The sequence below is a fragment of the Ochotona princeps genome, chromosome 10 (assembly GCF_030435755.1).
Source record: "Ochotona princeps isolate mOchPri1 chromosome 10, mOchPri1.hap1, whole genome shotgun sequence".
Lineage (NCBI taxonomy): Eukaryota > Metazoa > Chordata > Mammalia > Lagomorpha > Ochotonidae > Ochotona > Ochotona princeps.
The window spans coordinates 39769713-39783723 of NC_080841.1; the positions used below are offsets into that span (position 1 = coordinate 39769713).

Genomic DNA, 14011 nt, shown 5'->3' on the forward strand with positions numbered 1-14011 from the left:
TGCTGCAGGCAGTGGCTTTACCTGTTTTGCCACTATGCTGGCCACCTTATTTACCTTTTTAAGTTTATATAAAAAAAATATTGTGCCAAGGAGCAATACTTATGCAGAGATGGGAATCATGGAAAAAGTGTAGATTGATTGATGTAGTTATTCCATGCAGTACACATTAGGTTCTTTTGATCCATCCTATTTTTAAAGATCTATTTATTGAGATTTATTTATTTATGGAAAGCTGAATGACACAGTGAGAGAGATAAAGACAGACACACACATACACAGCCCCCCACACACATACACACACAGAGGTCTTCCACCTGGTGATTCAGTCCTCAAAGAGTGACGAGAGCTAGGGCAGAAACAGGTTGAAGCTAGGAGCCAGTAACACCATCAAGCCTCTTGCGTGGGTAGACAGGAGCCCAAATACTTGGGCTATCTTTCCCTGCCTTCCAAGACACTTTAGCAGGGAGCTGGATTGATAGCAGAGTGAATTCTCTAAGTGGGCCCCACAAAATAGGTTGATGGGTTGGGGGTGGGTGTGGCGATGAGGATGGCTCCAAGAATCATGACTGGAACTAGGGAAGAAGGCACTTACCTCACAGAGGTGGGGGACAGGAAGCATTGTGGGTACAGCAAGTATAGGGGACACCCCAGGAGTTGAAAATTAATGCATATCAGTGTAGGTTAACTTTTAATTAGGTGATTAGATAGATATCTGGTGTTGAAGAGAAAGGTCTTACAATGTAAATCTGGAAATGTTCAGCACATAGATGATATCTAACATTGTGAGACTGGAGGTGGGCCTTTGGAATGCTTAGTTTCAAACCTTACTATTCCATTTGGCACCCAGCTTCCTTCCTGCTAGTGTGCCCTATGGGAAGCAGCTGTTATAGTTCAGTCCCTGCCACCTTTGTGGGAAATCAAGGTGGAATTCTGGCTTTCTAGCTTCAGGCTGGCTTCATCCAGGCTGTTGAAGGCAATTAGAGAAGGAACTAGAAGATGAAAGATATACATCTGTCTCTCTGCCTTTCAAATAAAATGAAAAAAAAATTGAAATCATCAGACACTCCCAAGGGGGTGAACACAGATGTAAGTGAGAAGAGGCCCAAGCTTGAACTGTGGACAGTCCCAGCATTGAGATCATGAACTGTGGATTTCATGGCCAACATGGAAGACAGTCATGGTGGGTTGCTTAGTTCATGGGTTCTCGGCTCACTTAGTCTTGGGATGTACTTATACAGAACTACCATAGCAAAGCTCACACGAGCCTCAAGAGTTTCTGACCCTTTAATCCTCAACCCAAAGTGGCCCTGTCCACATGGTAGGAGGGTGGGCTGTTTGGGGATAGAAAGCCCGTGTGGGGCTCTTGACACTTACCACCAAAACCCAGTGTAACTACCACATTTAGTGTAACATGGGGTAGTTTTGCACATAGAGAAAACTGGACTTTAGAAAAAGCTATACCAGGGCCCAGCACAATAGTTTAGTGGCTAAATCCTCACCTTGCAAACACAGGGATCCCATATAGTTGCCAGTTTTAATCCTGGAGGCCCTGCTTCCCATCCAGCTCCCTGCTTGTGGCCTGGGAATGCCCAAAGCCTTGGGACCCTGCACCCACATGGGAGACCCAGAGGAGGCTCCTGGTTTTAGATCAGCTCAGTCTCAGCCACTGTGGCCACTTGGGGAGTGAACCAGTGGACAGAAGAATCTTTTCCCTCTGTCTTTCCTTCTTTCTGTAAATCTTTTTTAAAATGAAATAAATTAATAAATTAATAAATTAATTAACAAATCTTAAAAAAAAAAAAAAAAAACGAAAAAGAAAGAAAAAGCTACGCCAAACACTAGCAGAGCTCCCTGTCCAACCTCTGGTTACTTAGCTTTTCCCCCTACCAGTTGCTGCAGAGACACTTGTTGAAGTTGCTTGTGTTATCACTCAGACGTGCCTTCTCCATCGGCCTCCCCTTCAAGTTGGCAGCAAAAGCTATCAGCTCTGATGCTCATGTTGTGGCACTGTATGTTAAGCTGCCATCTATGATACCAGCCTCCTGTATCAGAACACCAGTCTGAATTTCTGGATGCTCTGCTTCTGGTCCAACTCCCTACTAATGTGCCTGGGAAGACAGTGGAAGATGACCCAAGTGTTTGGACCCCCCTGCCATGCATGTGGGAGACCTGGATGGAATTTCTGGCTCCTGACTTTGATTTGATAAAACCTTGGCTATTGTGGCCATTTGGAAAATGACCCAACAGATGAAAGATCTCTCTGTAACTTGGCCTTTGCAAGTGAATAAATAAATCTTGAAGATATGAAGTAGAAAGAAAACCTGGATGTCATGAGCTTTGTACACCATACAAGAAACACCCTTGTCTCCCTGGTCAGCACCACATGAATGTTAAGTACATTGTACCCCTCTGTAGTTCATATGTTGAGGTCCCACACTGCCCAGTGCACCTGGGATTTGAACTTTTCTCTTGAGGGGTCAGAAGCTCTGAGAGGTGTGGGAGGAGGGGTCTTTTGTGTTTGGGTCTGGCATTCCTGTGAAGGGGATAGGGAAGTCATCTTTTTCCAGAAAGTGCAGACCTTGCACCCCAGAGTCGGACTTGGTGGCTTGGAGTTGTGGGATGCAGGGCCGAGGTGGCTTCCCACCATCCCCTCTCTTTCCCTGCCTAACATTGGCGTTAGAAGCACACTTGGGGATGGGCAGGCAGTTGGGATGTCCCCGGGCCTCTGCAGATAGCAAGCTGCAGAGCACCCACTACTTGCAGGAAGTCAGTGAACTTCATACCCAGTGAGCCATGATATGTTCTCAGTTGTCTGAGAAAAAGATGAGCCACAGGTGCTCAGTGGCTCACTTGAGGACCAGCTCTCCGTACACAGGCGGGCTGCTGTGCTGCCCTCCCCCAGCATGTCTTCGTTCACTCGGGTGTGAACCTTTGGCACAAGGGCTGGGAGCGCTGACACCAGGAAGAGGCAGGTATTGGCAAGTGGAAGCCAGACAGACTCCCACCTGGCTGCATGCTGAACGGGGTGTGTGTGTGTGTGTGTGTGTGTGTGTGTGTGTGTCAGTCCTTGGACACAGTGATATTCCTGGCTGCTCTGCAGCAGGCTTAGTGAGCCACACAGGATGTGTTTGGCTAGAGTGGCCCATAGCAAAGGCTATTTGCTTTCCCAGGCCCCCTTCTCCACACACAACTCAGCTCGGGCGCTGGCATGCATCCATGTGCAGAGATCAGACCAAAGGCACAAATTTGCTTTTTCCTTGCTTCTGTTTTTAGTGTCTTTATGAAATCAACTCCTGGTTTTCTGCCACACACCTTTCTTTTGTCTTTGTATGTTCAATTTCTCTCCCTTCTTTTCCCACCCACATTTTCCCTCTATTTGCTTGTTGCTCTCTTGACTGATATGTCAGTCAATATACAGAGGATCTGGGGCGGCATTGTGGCACAGTGGGTTAAAACACTGCTGTGATTCTGGCATCTCATATCACAGCTCCAGTTTGAGTCCTGGCTGCTACACTTCCAGTACAGTTCCTTGCTGATGTGCCTGGCAAGATAGTGAAAGATGGCGTAGTACATGGGCCCCTGCTGTCCACATGGGAGACCGTAATGGAGTTCCTGGCTCCAAGCTTCAGCCTGGCCCAGACTCTGCTGTTGTGGCCATTTGAGGAGTAAGTCAGTCTCTCTCTATGTCTGTCTGTCTGTCTCTCTCTCTTTCTTCCTCCCTTCTTTCTCCCTGTCCTCTCATTTCTCCTTTTCCGTCCACTTCTGTCCCTATGCCTTATAAACAGAAAATAAATCTTGAATAAATATATGCAGAGATTCTAACATAAATGAATGGTTTTGCTGTCTCCTGAATAACTCATGGATCTCACAATGTTTTGCTTTTTGTTTCTTTCCTCTCCCCACTTATCTTCGTGTTGTCATTTGGTTGATTTCTGTCTTTGTGTATAGATTCTACAGAAAATTACTTGTTTTCCCGTAGATGTATCCCTACTCTTAATGGTTCTGATTTTTAAAAATTATTTGACTGGGCAGAATTGCAGATAGACAAGGAAAAAGAGAGAGAGAGAGAGGAGAGATCTTCTGTCCTTTGGCTCACTCCCCAAATGGCTGCAATACTTGGAGCTGGGAGTGTCCAAAACCAGGAGCCTGTAGCTTCTTCCAGATCTCCCCTGTGGGTACAAAAGCCCAAGGACTTGAGATACCATCCACTATCCTCCCAGAACATTAGCAAAGAACTGATATGGAAGTGGAGCGCCCTGGACACAAACCATCACCTAGATGGTATGCTGGCATTGTAGATAGAGGTTTAACCTACATGCCACAACACTGCGCCCCTTCTCATTTCTTGTATTTCTACTTTCAGTCTGTTTCCTATTATTATTTCCATTAGTATTTGTTTTAGTGCCAGTTTTCTGGGAATTAATTCTGTTCTTCTCTTTGAAGACATTTCATTTTGCTTTCATTTTAGAAGGCCATGTTCCCCTGATGTAAAATTCTCAGTTGATGATTACTTTTACATGATCATTCAGTTGTTTTCTGATTTTCATTGTTTCCAAAGAAATGTCAGCTGTTATTCATCTTCTTTTTGAGAGCACTTTGACTTTTCTTAATTGTTTTTCAAGATAACTTATTTTTTTTCTTTTATATTTCAGCAATTTTATGCTGCTTGCTCTCTGATGTGCTTTCTTTGCACATATTTGGGGTTTATAGAGTTTCCTGAATGTGTAGCCTCATGTATTTTGCTGGTTTTACTATGTGCTGTTTTCTCCCCAATCTCTCTGTGGGACTCTAATTACATCCTTTTTAGATACAGCCTTGTGTCCTCTATACTCTTTTCTGTACCGCTGGTTTAATTCCCTGTGTTTCAATCTGGATATACTTCTATCGGCCAGCTTGCTGTTCACTACTCCATTCCTCTGCTGTATCTAGTCTGCTTTTTCAATCCATCTACTGGATTCTTAATTTTAGTTATTGAATTTATTGTGTATGAACAAGCCTAGAGATATTTAAAGGCTCTAACTAATGTGTTCATCCCCCAAAGAGGATTTAATTTTGTTCTCTGGCAGGCAGCTAAAATAGGACAGATCACTGTTCTCAAGTTTGGAATTGAGCTGGTATAAAGCTGGATTTCAGTGTTTTAGTGAGTTGGTAAGTTTCCAGTTTTCTCTTGATGCTAGGAAGCAGCTCTTGGGGATTTTGTGTGGAAATCGGGGTACTCATAAGAGCCCCATTTTGGCAGCAAGCCCTTCCTTCTGGTTCTGACTTCCCCAGCCCGTGACATCTCTGCAAGTGGAGCTTCCCTGGGTACCCATAGGACCATCGTTTTCTGTGGGGCGTTCTCACATACCTCAAAGGAGAAAGGGCAGAGAATGCTGGCCTTTGTCTCAAGGTACCTCCTTTCTCTCTGGAAACCTGGCCTCATAGCACCCACTTGGGTGCCTGGTTAACTCCCCAGGGCTTTCCAGTGAACTTTTTTGGGTGCTTCATTTAAACTTCCTAGGGGATTTCAGTGAACATATTGGTCCACAACGAGAAAATTTACTCTTCCTGAAAGCCGAAAAGCACCTGTGTTCTGTTGGGAATCCAGATTCAGTAGGCATTTGATAGTTCATGAATGTTTGCCCTGAGCAGCCGTGTCTTTGCCAAATGAGAGTAAACAGAAGTGTCAATGAACTTGAACATGAAAGTGTGGCTTTTCTTAAGCTCTTTATGACTTACTTAGCTGTCACTCCAACACTGATATAATCTCTGTGAACCCAGGATTCTTATCTGCAAATAACAATAATGACACCCACTGTACGGTTGTACAAAACTGTTAGAAAACTCGAATGTCTCCACAGGCTTGATGACTACAAGGGGTAGTACACATATAGCACGTCGCTGCCGTGTGTGACGAGCAGCTGGTGCGCATGTGAAACCAGCCCTGTAAAGCACGAAGTGCACTCTGCTAGGCTTTGCCTTCCCATGTGCATGTGTGGCATGCCAGGCAGGTGCCAAGGAGAAACCTTGAGTCTCCTGTGTGTGAGCACCTCTGTTAGGCTGAGGGTAAGTGGGTCTTCTCAGCGTAGCACAACATCGGATAGTTTTGTCATTGACCAAAAATAGTTGAGAAAATAGCTTTGAAACAGCTATACCACCTATTTCAAAAAGAAATTAGGGCAGGAGAAATGGAGTCAACAGCATGTCACTTGCTAAATGAGATCAATCTTCAGGTCTGAACAGACCATCCTCCTTCCATTTAAAAGCCATCGCTAGGAAATCACCTAACTGTAAGAACAACTTTCTGTTGTTTTGTTTTTCCTTTTAAGAAAGACAAACACAGGTAGAGGTCTTCCGTACTGATCCACTTCCCAATGTCTGCAAGAGCTGGGTCTGGACCAGGCTGAAGCCAGGACCCCCAGAACTCATTGTGAGTCTCCCACATGGGTGGCAGGGAGCCACACACCTGCTCTATCGCCTGCTGCCTCCCAGAGTCTGCATCAGCAGGAAGCTGGAATCTATAACTTGAACCCAGGCACTTTGGTACGGCATGTGGACATTTGGACGCTGTGCCAAATGCCTGTACCAAACTCACTTCCAAATGGAAGAGTTTCATGTATTTTAGGAAACAAATGACTACAAAATGATTTCAACATTTTTGGTCATTTAGGCTGTATGTTCCACCTGGACATAGTTTCAGAGATTACTTCTGATTTTTCTAATGTATTGAAAAAGAAGCAGCCTGGAGAATGATGGTGTATTCATTGTTACACCTGAACACTTGTGTCTTTTCATTTATAACTGGCCATTTCACATGTGCTGAGGAGTTGCAAAGTGTTAGTAATGGGATATTGGAGAGCCCAGATCTCCATTTCAATCTGTAAAATTGAAAGACTTTTACAATAACAACCATTTTAATGATGTTGAGTCATCTGTGATTTTCTTCATTTGACATTGAAAGGGGAAAAAAAGAATCTACATCTTTTTGATTTTCAAGTCCAATGTAGTAATTTGTTTCCATTAAAAAGTCCGGCGTGAGGATAGGGAAAGCAGGCACTTAGGCCAGCTGTTCAAATTCCCAAGTGCCTGGATTTGATCCCTCACATTGGCTACTAACTCCAGTTTCCTGCTGATGTAGACCCAGGGAGGTAAGGCTGACAGCTCAGGTAAATGGATTCTTACCACCTACATGGGAGAGCAGGCTTGCCTTCTCAGCTCTCTTAGGTGTGGCTTCTGGCCCAGCTCAGACACTGTGGGCATTGGGAAGGGAGGAATCCTGTCTGTGTATCCCTATCTCTGTTTCTCTCTCTCTCTCTCTCTCTCTCTCTCTCTGCATTTCAAGTAAATTAATTAAATTTGAGTATGGGCTCTGTGGTACAGCATTGAAATCTTGCTTGAAATGCTGCCGTCCTGTATCAGTGTGCTAGTTTGAGTCCTGGTTGCTGTGCTTCTGATGCACATTGCTCCTAATGACCCAGTGGATAGTGTCCCCAGCAGTTAGGTCCCCAGCAGTTGTGAGACCCAGATGGAATTTCATGAACAAACTGTGCATGAATCCAAAATTTTTTTGCACCAAAATAAATTTGTGTTTTAATTCCACTTCCCAATAGTAATGTTGCACTGGAATTTGAAAATTTATGTCTTGTGTTGATTTCCGTTTGTCCTTGCTTTCTTTCAGCAAGTTTTTGAGTTAGTGGCTTTGTGGTTAGTACTCAGTAACACAAACTTAAAGTCTGCCTTCATAGAGCAGATGTTTTAAGGAAATAAGGGTAGAAATTAATTGAAAAAAAATGACTAAGTATATGGAAAGAGACTGAGCTAAGCATAATGAAGAGAAATAAAATAAGGTGGCAGGAGTGGAGGGGCATGGGGCAGTCAACTGGTGTATGGGGGAATTCTTACCGACAGGTCAACATCAGGCAGACAGCTGAGGGAGGGACCAAGGGAAGAAGCGTCCTTTGGATAACTGGGAAAAGAGTTATCCAAATAGCCAAGTGTATCCAGGGCACATTCATGTAATTTTATATAAATAAGTTGAGAATGCACGTGCTGTTTGCCCATCTACTTTTATCATTCAGCAGTAAACGGGAGATGTTTTCTAGGACCTGAAACACTGGCTCCATTACAGACAGCTTTATGCTTCTTTGCCTCGTTCTCTGATGTTCTTGGAGAGTTCATTATCTTTCTCTTTTATGTTAACAGTATTGGGGTGAATATTCTTTTTTTTAAAAAAGATTTATTTATTTTTATTGGAAAGGCGGATATACAGAGAGAAGGAGAAACAGAGAGGAAGGTCTTTTGTCCAATGGTTCACTCCCCAAGCGGCCGCAATGGCTGGAACTGAGCCAATCCGAAGCCAGGAGCCAGGAGCTCTTCTGGATTGCCCACGCGGGTGCAGGGTACCAAGGCTTTGGGCTGTCCTCGACTGCTCTCCCAGGCCACAAGCAGGGAGCTGGATGGGAAGCGGGGCTGCCGGGAGTAGAACCAGCGCCCATGTGGGATTCCGGCACATGCAAGGCGAGGACCATAACCACTAAGCTATTGCACTGGGCCCTGGAGTGAATATTCTTAAGTAAATTCTTTGTTCATTCATTTCAAAAGATATACTATTTGAAATGGTAATTAATATTTGTTCTTGAGACTATGCCAAAATTTTTTCAGTATGTCATCGAGTTTAGCTACTAATTTATTTGGGATTTGGGGTTGTTTTTTGTTTGTATTGCTTTTGTTTTGTTTCATTGTTTTTTTTTTTTTCCTGAAATAGAGTATGAGGGGTCCCATCCACTGGGATCAGATGATCACTGGAACAGATTCCTTCTTCTGCTTGGGGTTTCGCGTTAAGGTTCATTGCTGACATTACATACGGCTGGCCTGCCTCCCTGTTTGCCTCCACCTTCCTTTTCTTGTGAGGCCTTGGTTCATGATGATGCCGACTTTGTCTCTTTAGGTGGTTAAGCAGCATTGATTTACAAAGATATTGTTTGTTTCTTGGAATCTGAGATCATCTCAACCTAGAGCTGCCTTCATTTTAATCAGAGTTAAAACTTTGATGGATTTTGAAACTTGACATGATAAGCTTTCCTGTTTTGCCTGAATTAAGTTAGATAATTGACATCTTCCTGGAAAATCAAATTCCCCATGCGTTTTCAGATTTGTTGGCATCGTGATGTATGTTTGTGTACTTAAATTTTCAGTGATCAGAAGCTTTTCTTATGCACCAATGCTAGTGCTTTCTCCACTCCCACCTTCTCATCCTCTTCTTTCTCTACTTCCTCTTTTCTCAACATCATCATCATTATAATTGGATTTATATCAATCCTAATACTTTTGTGTTTCTAATGCATTCACTTCTGCCTGTGGTTTGTTCTTTTCTGTCTTTTTTTGAAGATTCATTTATTTTATTTGAAAGAGTTACAGAGAAAGTTATCTTCCATCCATTGGTTGATTCATTCCCCAAATGGTTGCAGTGGCCAGATCTGGACTGATAGAAGCTGGGATCAGGACCTTCCGTGTCTCCCATCTGTGTGCAGGGGCCTTGGGCCATCTGCTGTATTCCCAGGCCATAAACAGGGGGCTGGATCAGAAGTGGAGCAGCCAGGACTTGAACCTATGTGCATATGGGATCCCTTGCTTTAGGTAAGGACTAAGCTGCTATACCAGTGGGCTAGATCCTGATTTTAATATTTTCTAACTTCTCTCCTCTGTACTCCCTCCACCCTGTAAATATCAAATGTTTAGTGTTGAGATCTGTTTCTGAGTATAACTTTGGCTGAGTCTCATGTGTTGTGAAATGTTGCAATCTTGTCTTGATTTTAATGGTCAAAATATTGTTATTTCTCACTATTCTGGAATTCTACTTTTACTTTCTCTTTTGACACAATACTTACAAAGGAAAGCATTTGAAAATTATAAGAAATTGATTATTTCGCTCTTTGTTTTTAATCTGCCTAACTAAAATCTTGGGTATTTTTCCTCTCAATTTATTGTTGTGTAGTCAAGTATTACAAGTTTATATTTCTTTTTTAAAAAGATTTATTTATTTGGGACTGTGGCATAGTAGGTTAAGACACTGTCTGCATTGCCAGCATCCCATATGTGTACCACACTGCTCCACTTCCAATCAAGCTGCCAATTGATTTTCCTGGGAAAGCAGCAGATGATGACCAAGGCTTTGAATTCACCCACCTGCTTGGGGGTGCTGAAAGAAGCTCTAGGTTCCTGCCCAGCTCTAAGCATTGGGGCCATTGAGGAGTGATCCGGCAAATCTCTTGCCTTCTCTCTTTGTAAATCAGCCTTTAAAATTTTTAAAAGTTTTTAAAAAGATCTCTAAAAAATTATTTATCTGAAAAGCGGAAGAATAGAACGGAACAGAGAGAACATGGGAATCAGTCTTCCCTCCGTTGATTCCTTCCCCAGATGCCTACAGCGGCTGGGTCTGGGCTTCAACTCAGGACAGAAAGAGGAAAAGAAGGAGTGGGTATCCCCTCCCCGACCACCTACTGCTGCCTGGATGGCTGAAATCTCCAGCACATGGACTTGGCTATGTGATCTGAAACCTCCACCTTAAGGGAGCAACTTAATATTGTATTTTAATTTTTTGAGCAGTACCGATGGGTCAAAGAGGGAGGGACTCCCAGTTATTGATATCATTCCATGCATTCTTTTTTAATTAGCTTATTTATTTTTATTATCATTTTATGATACAGTTCCATAGGCTCCTGACATTTCCCTTATCCCCTCCCCAATTCCCTCCTTCCCACCTAGTTCCTCTGTATCATTACTAAAGTATAGTTCTTCATACACAGTCATGTGTCCATCATTGCGGGCATGGACAATGGGAGAGAGTGCAGAATCCTATTGTCAAGATATAGTGAACAGTTTCATTTTAAGTTCATCTTTGTCTGGAAGTAGAAATGCATACTACATTGTATCCTCACATCTGGATGTTAGTCTCCATTTCACAGCTACGGTACATCCCCTTAAATGAAAAGTCATGATACAAAATCAACAATAGAAAGAAAAATAGAAATTTACAATGCCACAAAGTTAAATGACATGTTACTGGATATGACAATCTCCATCACACAGCTACTATACATTCCCTTAATTGATAAACCGCAAAACTAAATCAACAACAGGAAGAAGAAAGAAATGAACAACACCATGAAGTTAAATAACATGCTACTAAATGACTAACGTGTAGCTGAAGAAATGAAAATCAAGAACCTTCTTGAAGAAAATGATGCTACTGTATGATCTATGAGTCATTGAATGATTTAATCAGGAGAAAGTGTTTTGAAGAGATGAGACTAACAGAAAACAACAAAACCCATGCAATATAGTTTCCGCTGATTTTTGTTGGTGAAGTGTGTCTCTTCTAGACAATAAGTAGATGGGTTTTGTTTTTTGTTTTTTGTTTTTTGTTTTTTTTTTAATAATCTATTTTATTGTGTAGTTGTTGACAATCTTTTCATAGTTAATTACAGTTAAAGAAAGAAAGAAAAAGAAAAAAAAAAGGTTCAGGGAGATAGGGAAGTGGGCAATACTATTATGTCCATATTGTTTCCATCTTGTATCTGAGGTAAAGGAGGATATTGAGGGAGAAGCCCCACCCGGTTTCCCGCCCACCCCGAGTCCTGGATGTGGGGCATGCTCTGAGATATGTGCTCAAGTGGTGTTAATAGTTCTCCAGTTATGAATCGCTGCCAGTTTCGCTCGATGAGGTCGTCCACTGATTGATATGGTCCATCATAAAGTCTCCGTTTGCCCCATTTTTCGCTGCTAACATATAGCTGAGATGAATGATTGATCTGCTCTGTCTTCTGTCTTTTCTTGATTAGAGTTCTGAGTCCAGCAGTTCGATTGGGGAGCTCTCCAAAGAAACTTTGAGGTATTCCCAGACTAGTTTCTTGCATGTTCTAGCAAGTACAGGGCCCGGCACAGTCCATCACCCCGATCAGCTGGTGGTTGCAATTGCTGGGTTGGTTCTGTTTTCAGTCCCGAGTTGCACTGAAACCAATGGGTGTTGCAGCCCAGTCTGGTTCTGCCCAGCACGTACTCGGCCCTCACACTAACCAGTGGGAGCTGCAGCCTAGTTGGGGCGACCCACGATAACCCTCACCCGGCCCGCCCCTGGTTTGCCAGTATGTGTAGCAGAAGACCAGTCTGTCCCCCATCCCATTTGGCTCTGGCACTTGTCAATGGGTATTAAAGCTTAGTTCTATCTAACCAACTCAACCATCCAGCCCTCATGGGTGTTGTTGAATGCCTCTCTATCTAGCCATCCCAGCCCCCGTCCTAGTTTTCATGCCCTCCCATGGGACTAGTGACCCAAGAAGGGGGAACCCACTTTTTCCCTCCCAGGTCTCTCTGTCCCGGTTTATGCACTCTTTAGGTGGTTCTGTGATTTGACTTGACAGAATTAGTCCCCAGTGCCAGCTTCTGCGGCTATGCCCAAACCTCCCTCACCCACTCTAATTTATGCTTGCACCAGCAGGAATAATCAGCCCAGCCTTGCTTTTCCCTGATCTAGTCCACATGCAGCGCACAGGTGTTGTAGCCTTGCATAGTCTAGTCTGTCTCTATCCCAGCCCACGCTCTCCGGTGGGAGTAGCTGTCCGGCGAGGGAACCAGCCCCTTAATCCCCCTGCCAGTTCTGCCCCTCCCTTCCTTCCTGGATCTCACGTGTGCTGGTTGGGTGCTGCATTCATATCCAGTACAGGCAACCACGCCCTGGCATTCCATAATGTGTACTGGTTTTGTCGCGACCAAACCCAGCTCTTCCCACACTCTGATCTGGTGATCGGATTTGCCAGTGGGTGATATGGACTGATTCAGCCTGGTCTGCTCCTGACCCATGCTGAATGTGTGCCAGTGGGAAACTTTCCATGGCCTATTCTGGACTGTTTCCTATCATGCTTCTTGCGCTTACCTGCAGGGACTGTGTCCTGCCAGAGGAGTTGCCCAGGCTCCTCCATCAGAACCCCTCCCAATGGCAGGTTTTGCGCGTGCCAGGGGGTCCTGGAGCCAACCCAACTCAGTTCACCTCCTGTCCTAGCAGGAACAGTGGCTTTTCCTGGCTGTTAATCTATGACATTTGATTGAGCTTAAGCCATGTACATTCAGAGTTTAATATGTATGGATGGTACTTTGGTCCTGTCATTTTAGGAATTGGGTTGTTCATTGGTTTAGTCTTCTGTTGTCATTTTATTGGGATGTTCTTCCCATTTGCCTTTGGTTTTGATGGGTGCTATTCCTCTCCTCAGTCAAGAGAACATCTTGAAGTATCATTTGCAGGGCAGGTTTGGAAGAGGCAAATTCTTTTAACTTTTCTTGACTATGAAAGAATTGTATTTCATTTTCAAAGACAAAAGAAAGCTTTGCTGGATATGTTATCCTAGGCCAACAATTTTTTTCTTTCAGAATCTGGAATATGTCACTCCATTCTCTTCTTGCCTGTAGAGTTTCCTGTGAGAGATCTCCTGTGAGTTTAATTGGCATTCCTTTATATGTCAATTGATTTTTTTTTTCATGTGCACATTTAAGGATCTTTTCCTTATGTTCAATTGAAGAGAGCTTAATGATCATGTGTCTTGGTAAAGATCGCTTTTGATCAAGCCTGTTGGGAGTTCTGTGCCCCTCCTGGATATTGTTTCCCAATTCTTTCTCTAGATTAGGGAAATTTTGCTTTGTTATTTCATTAAATACATTTGCAAACTCAGCTTCTCTTTCTGCACCTTCTGGGACTCCCATAACTCTTATATTTGGCCTCTTAATAGTGTCTTTCAATTCTTGAATACCTTTTTTGGCTTGATCCAGCTCTGCTTCCATCTTTTTGTTTGCTTCCCACTGATGACAGGAAATATCTTCCAATTCTGAGAGTCTTTCTTCTGCTTGCGTCATTCTATTTTGGAGACTCTCCATTGTACTTTTAATTTGCTCTGCTGTGTTCTTAATTTCTGATATATCAGCCTTGATTTGCTTTATTGCTTCCGTAAATTCTTTGAACTCTTGTATATGCTTCTCATTTTTG

General features: G+C 43.3%; 1 protein-coding gene across 1 annotated transcript in view; it reads left to right on the plus strand.

Annotated features, from left to right (window-relative positions):
• The window catches only part of GALNT2 (polypeptide N-acetylgalactosaminyltransferase 2), a 173318-nt gene that overhangs the window by 109955 nt on the left and 49352 nt on the right, over positions 1 to 14011 (plus strand). The window lies entirely within an intron of this gene.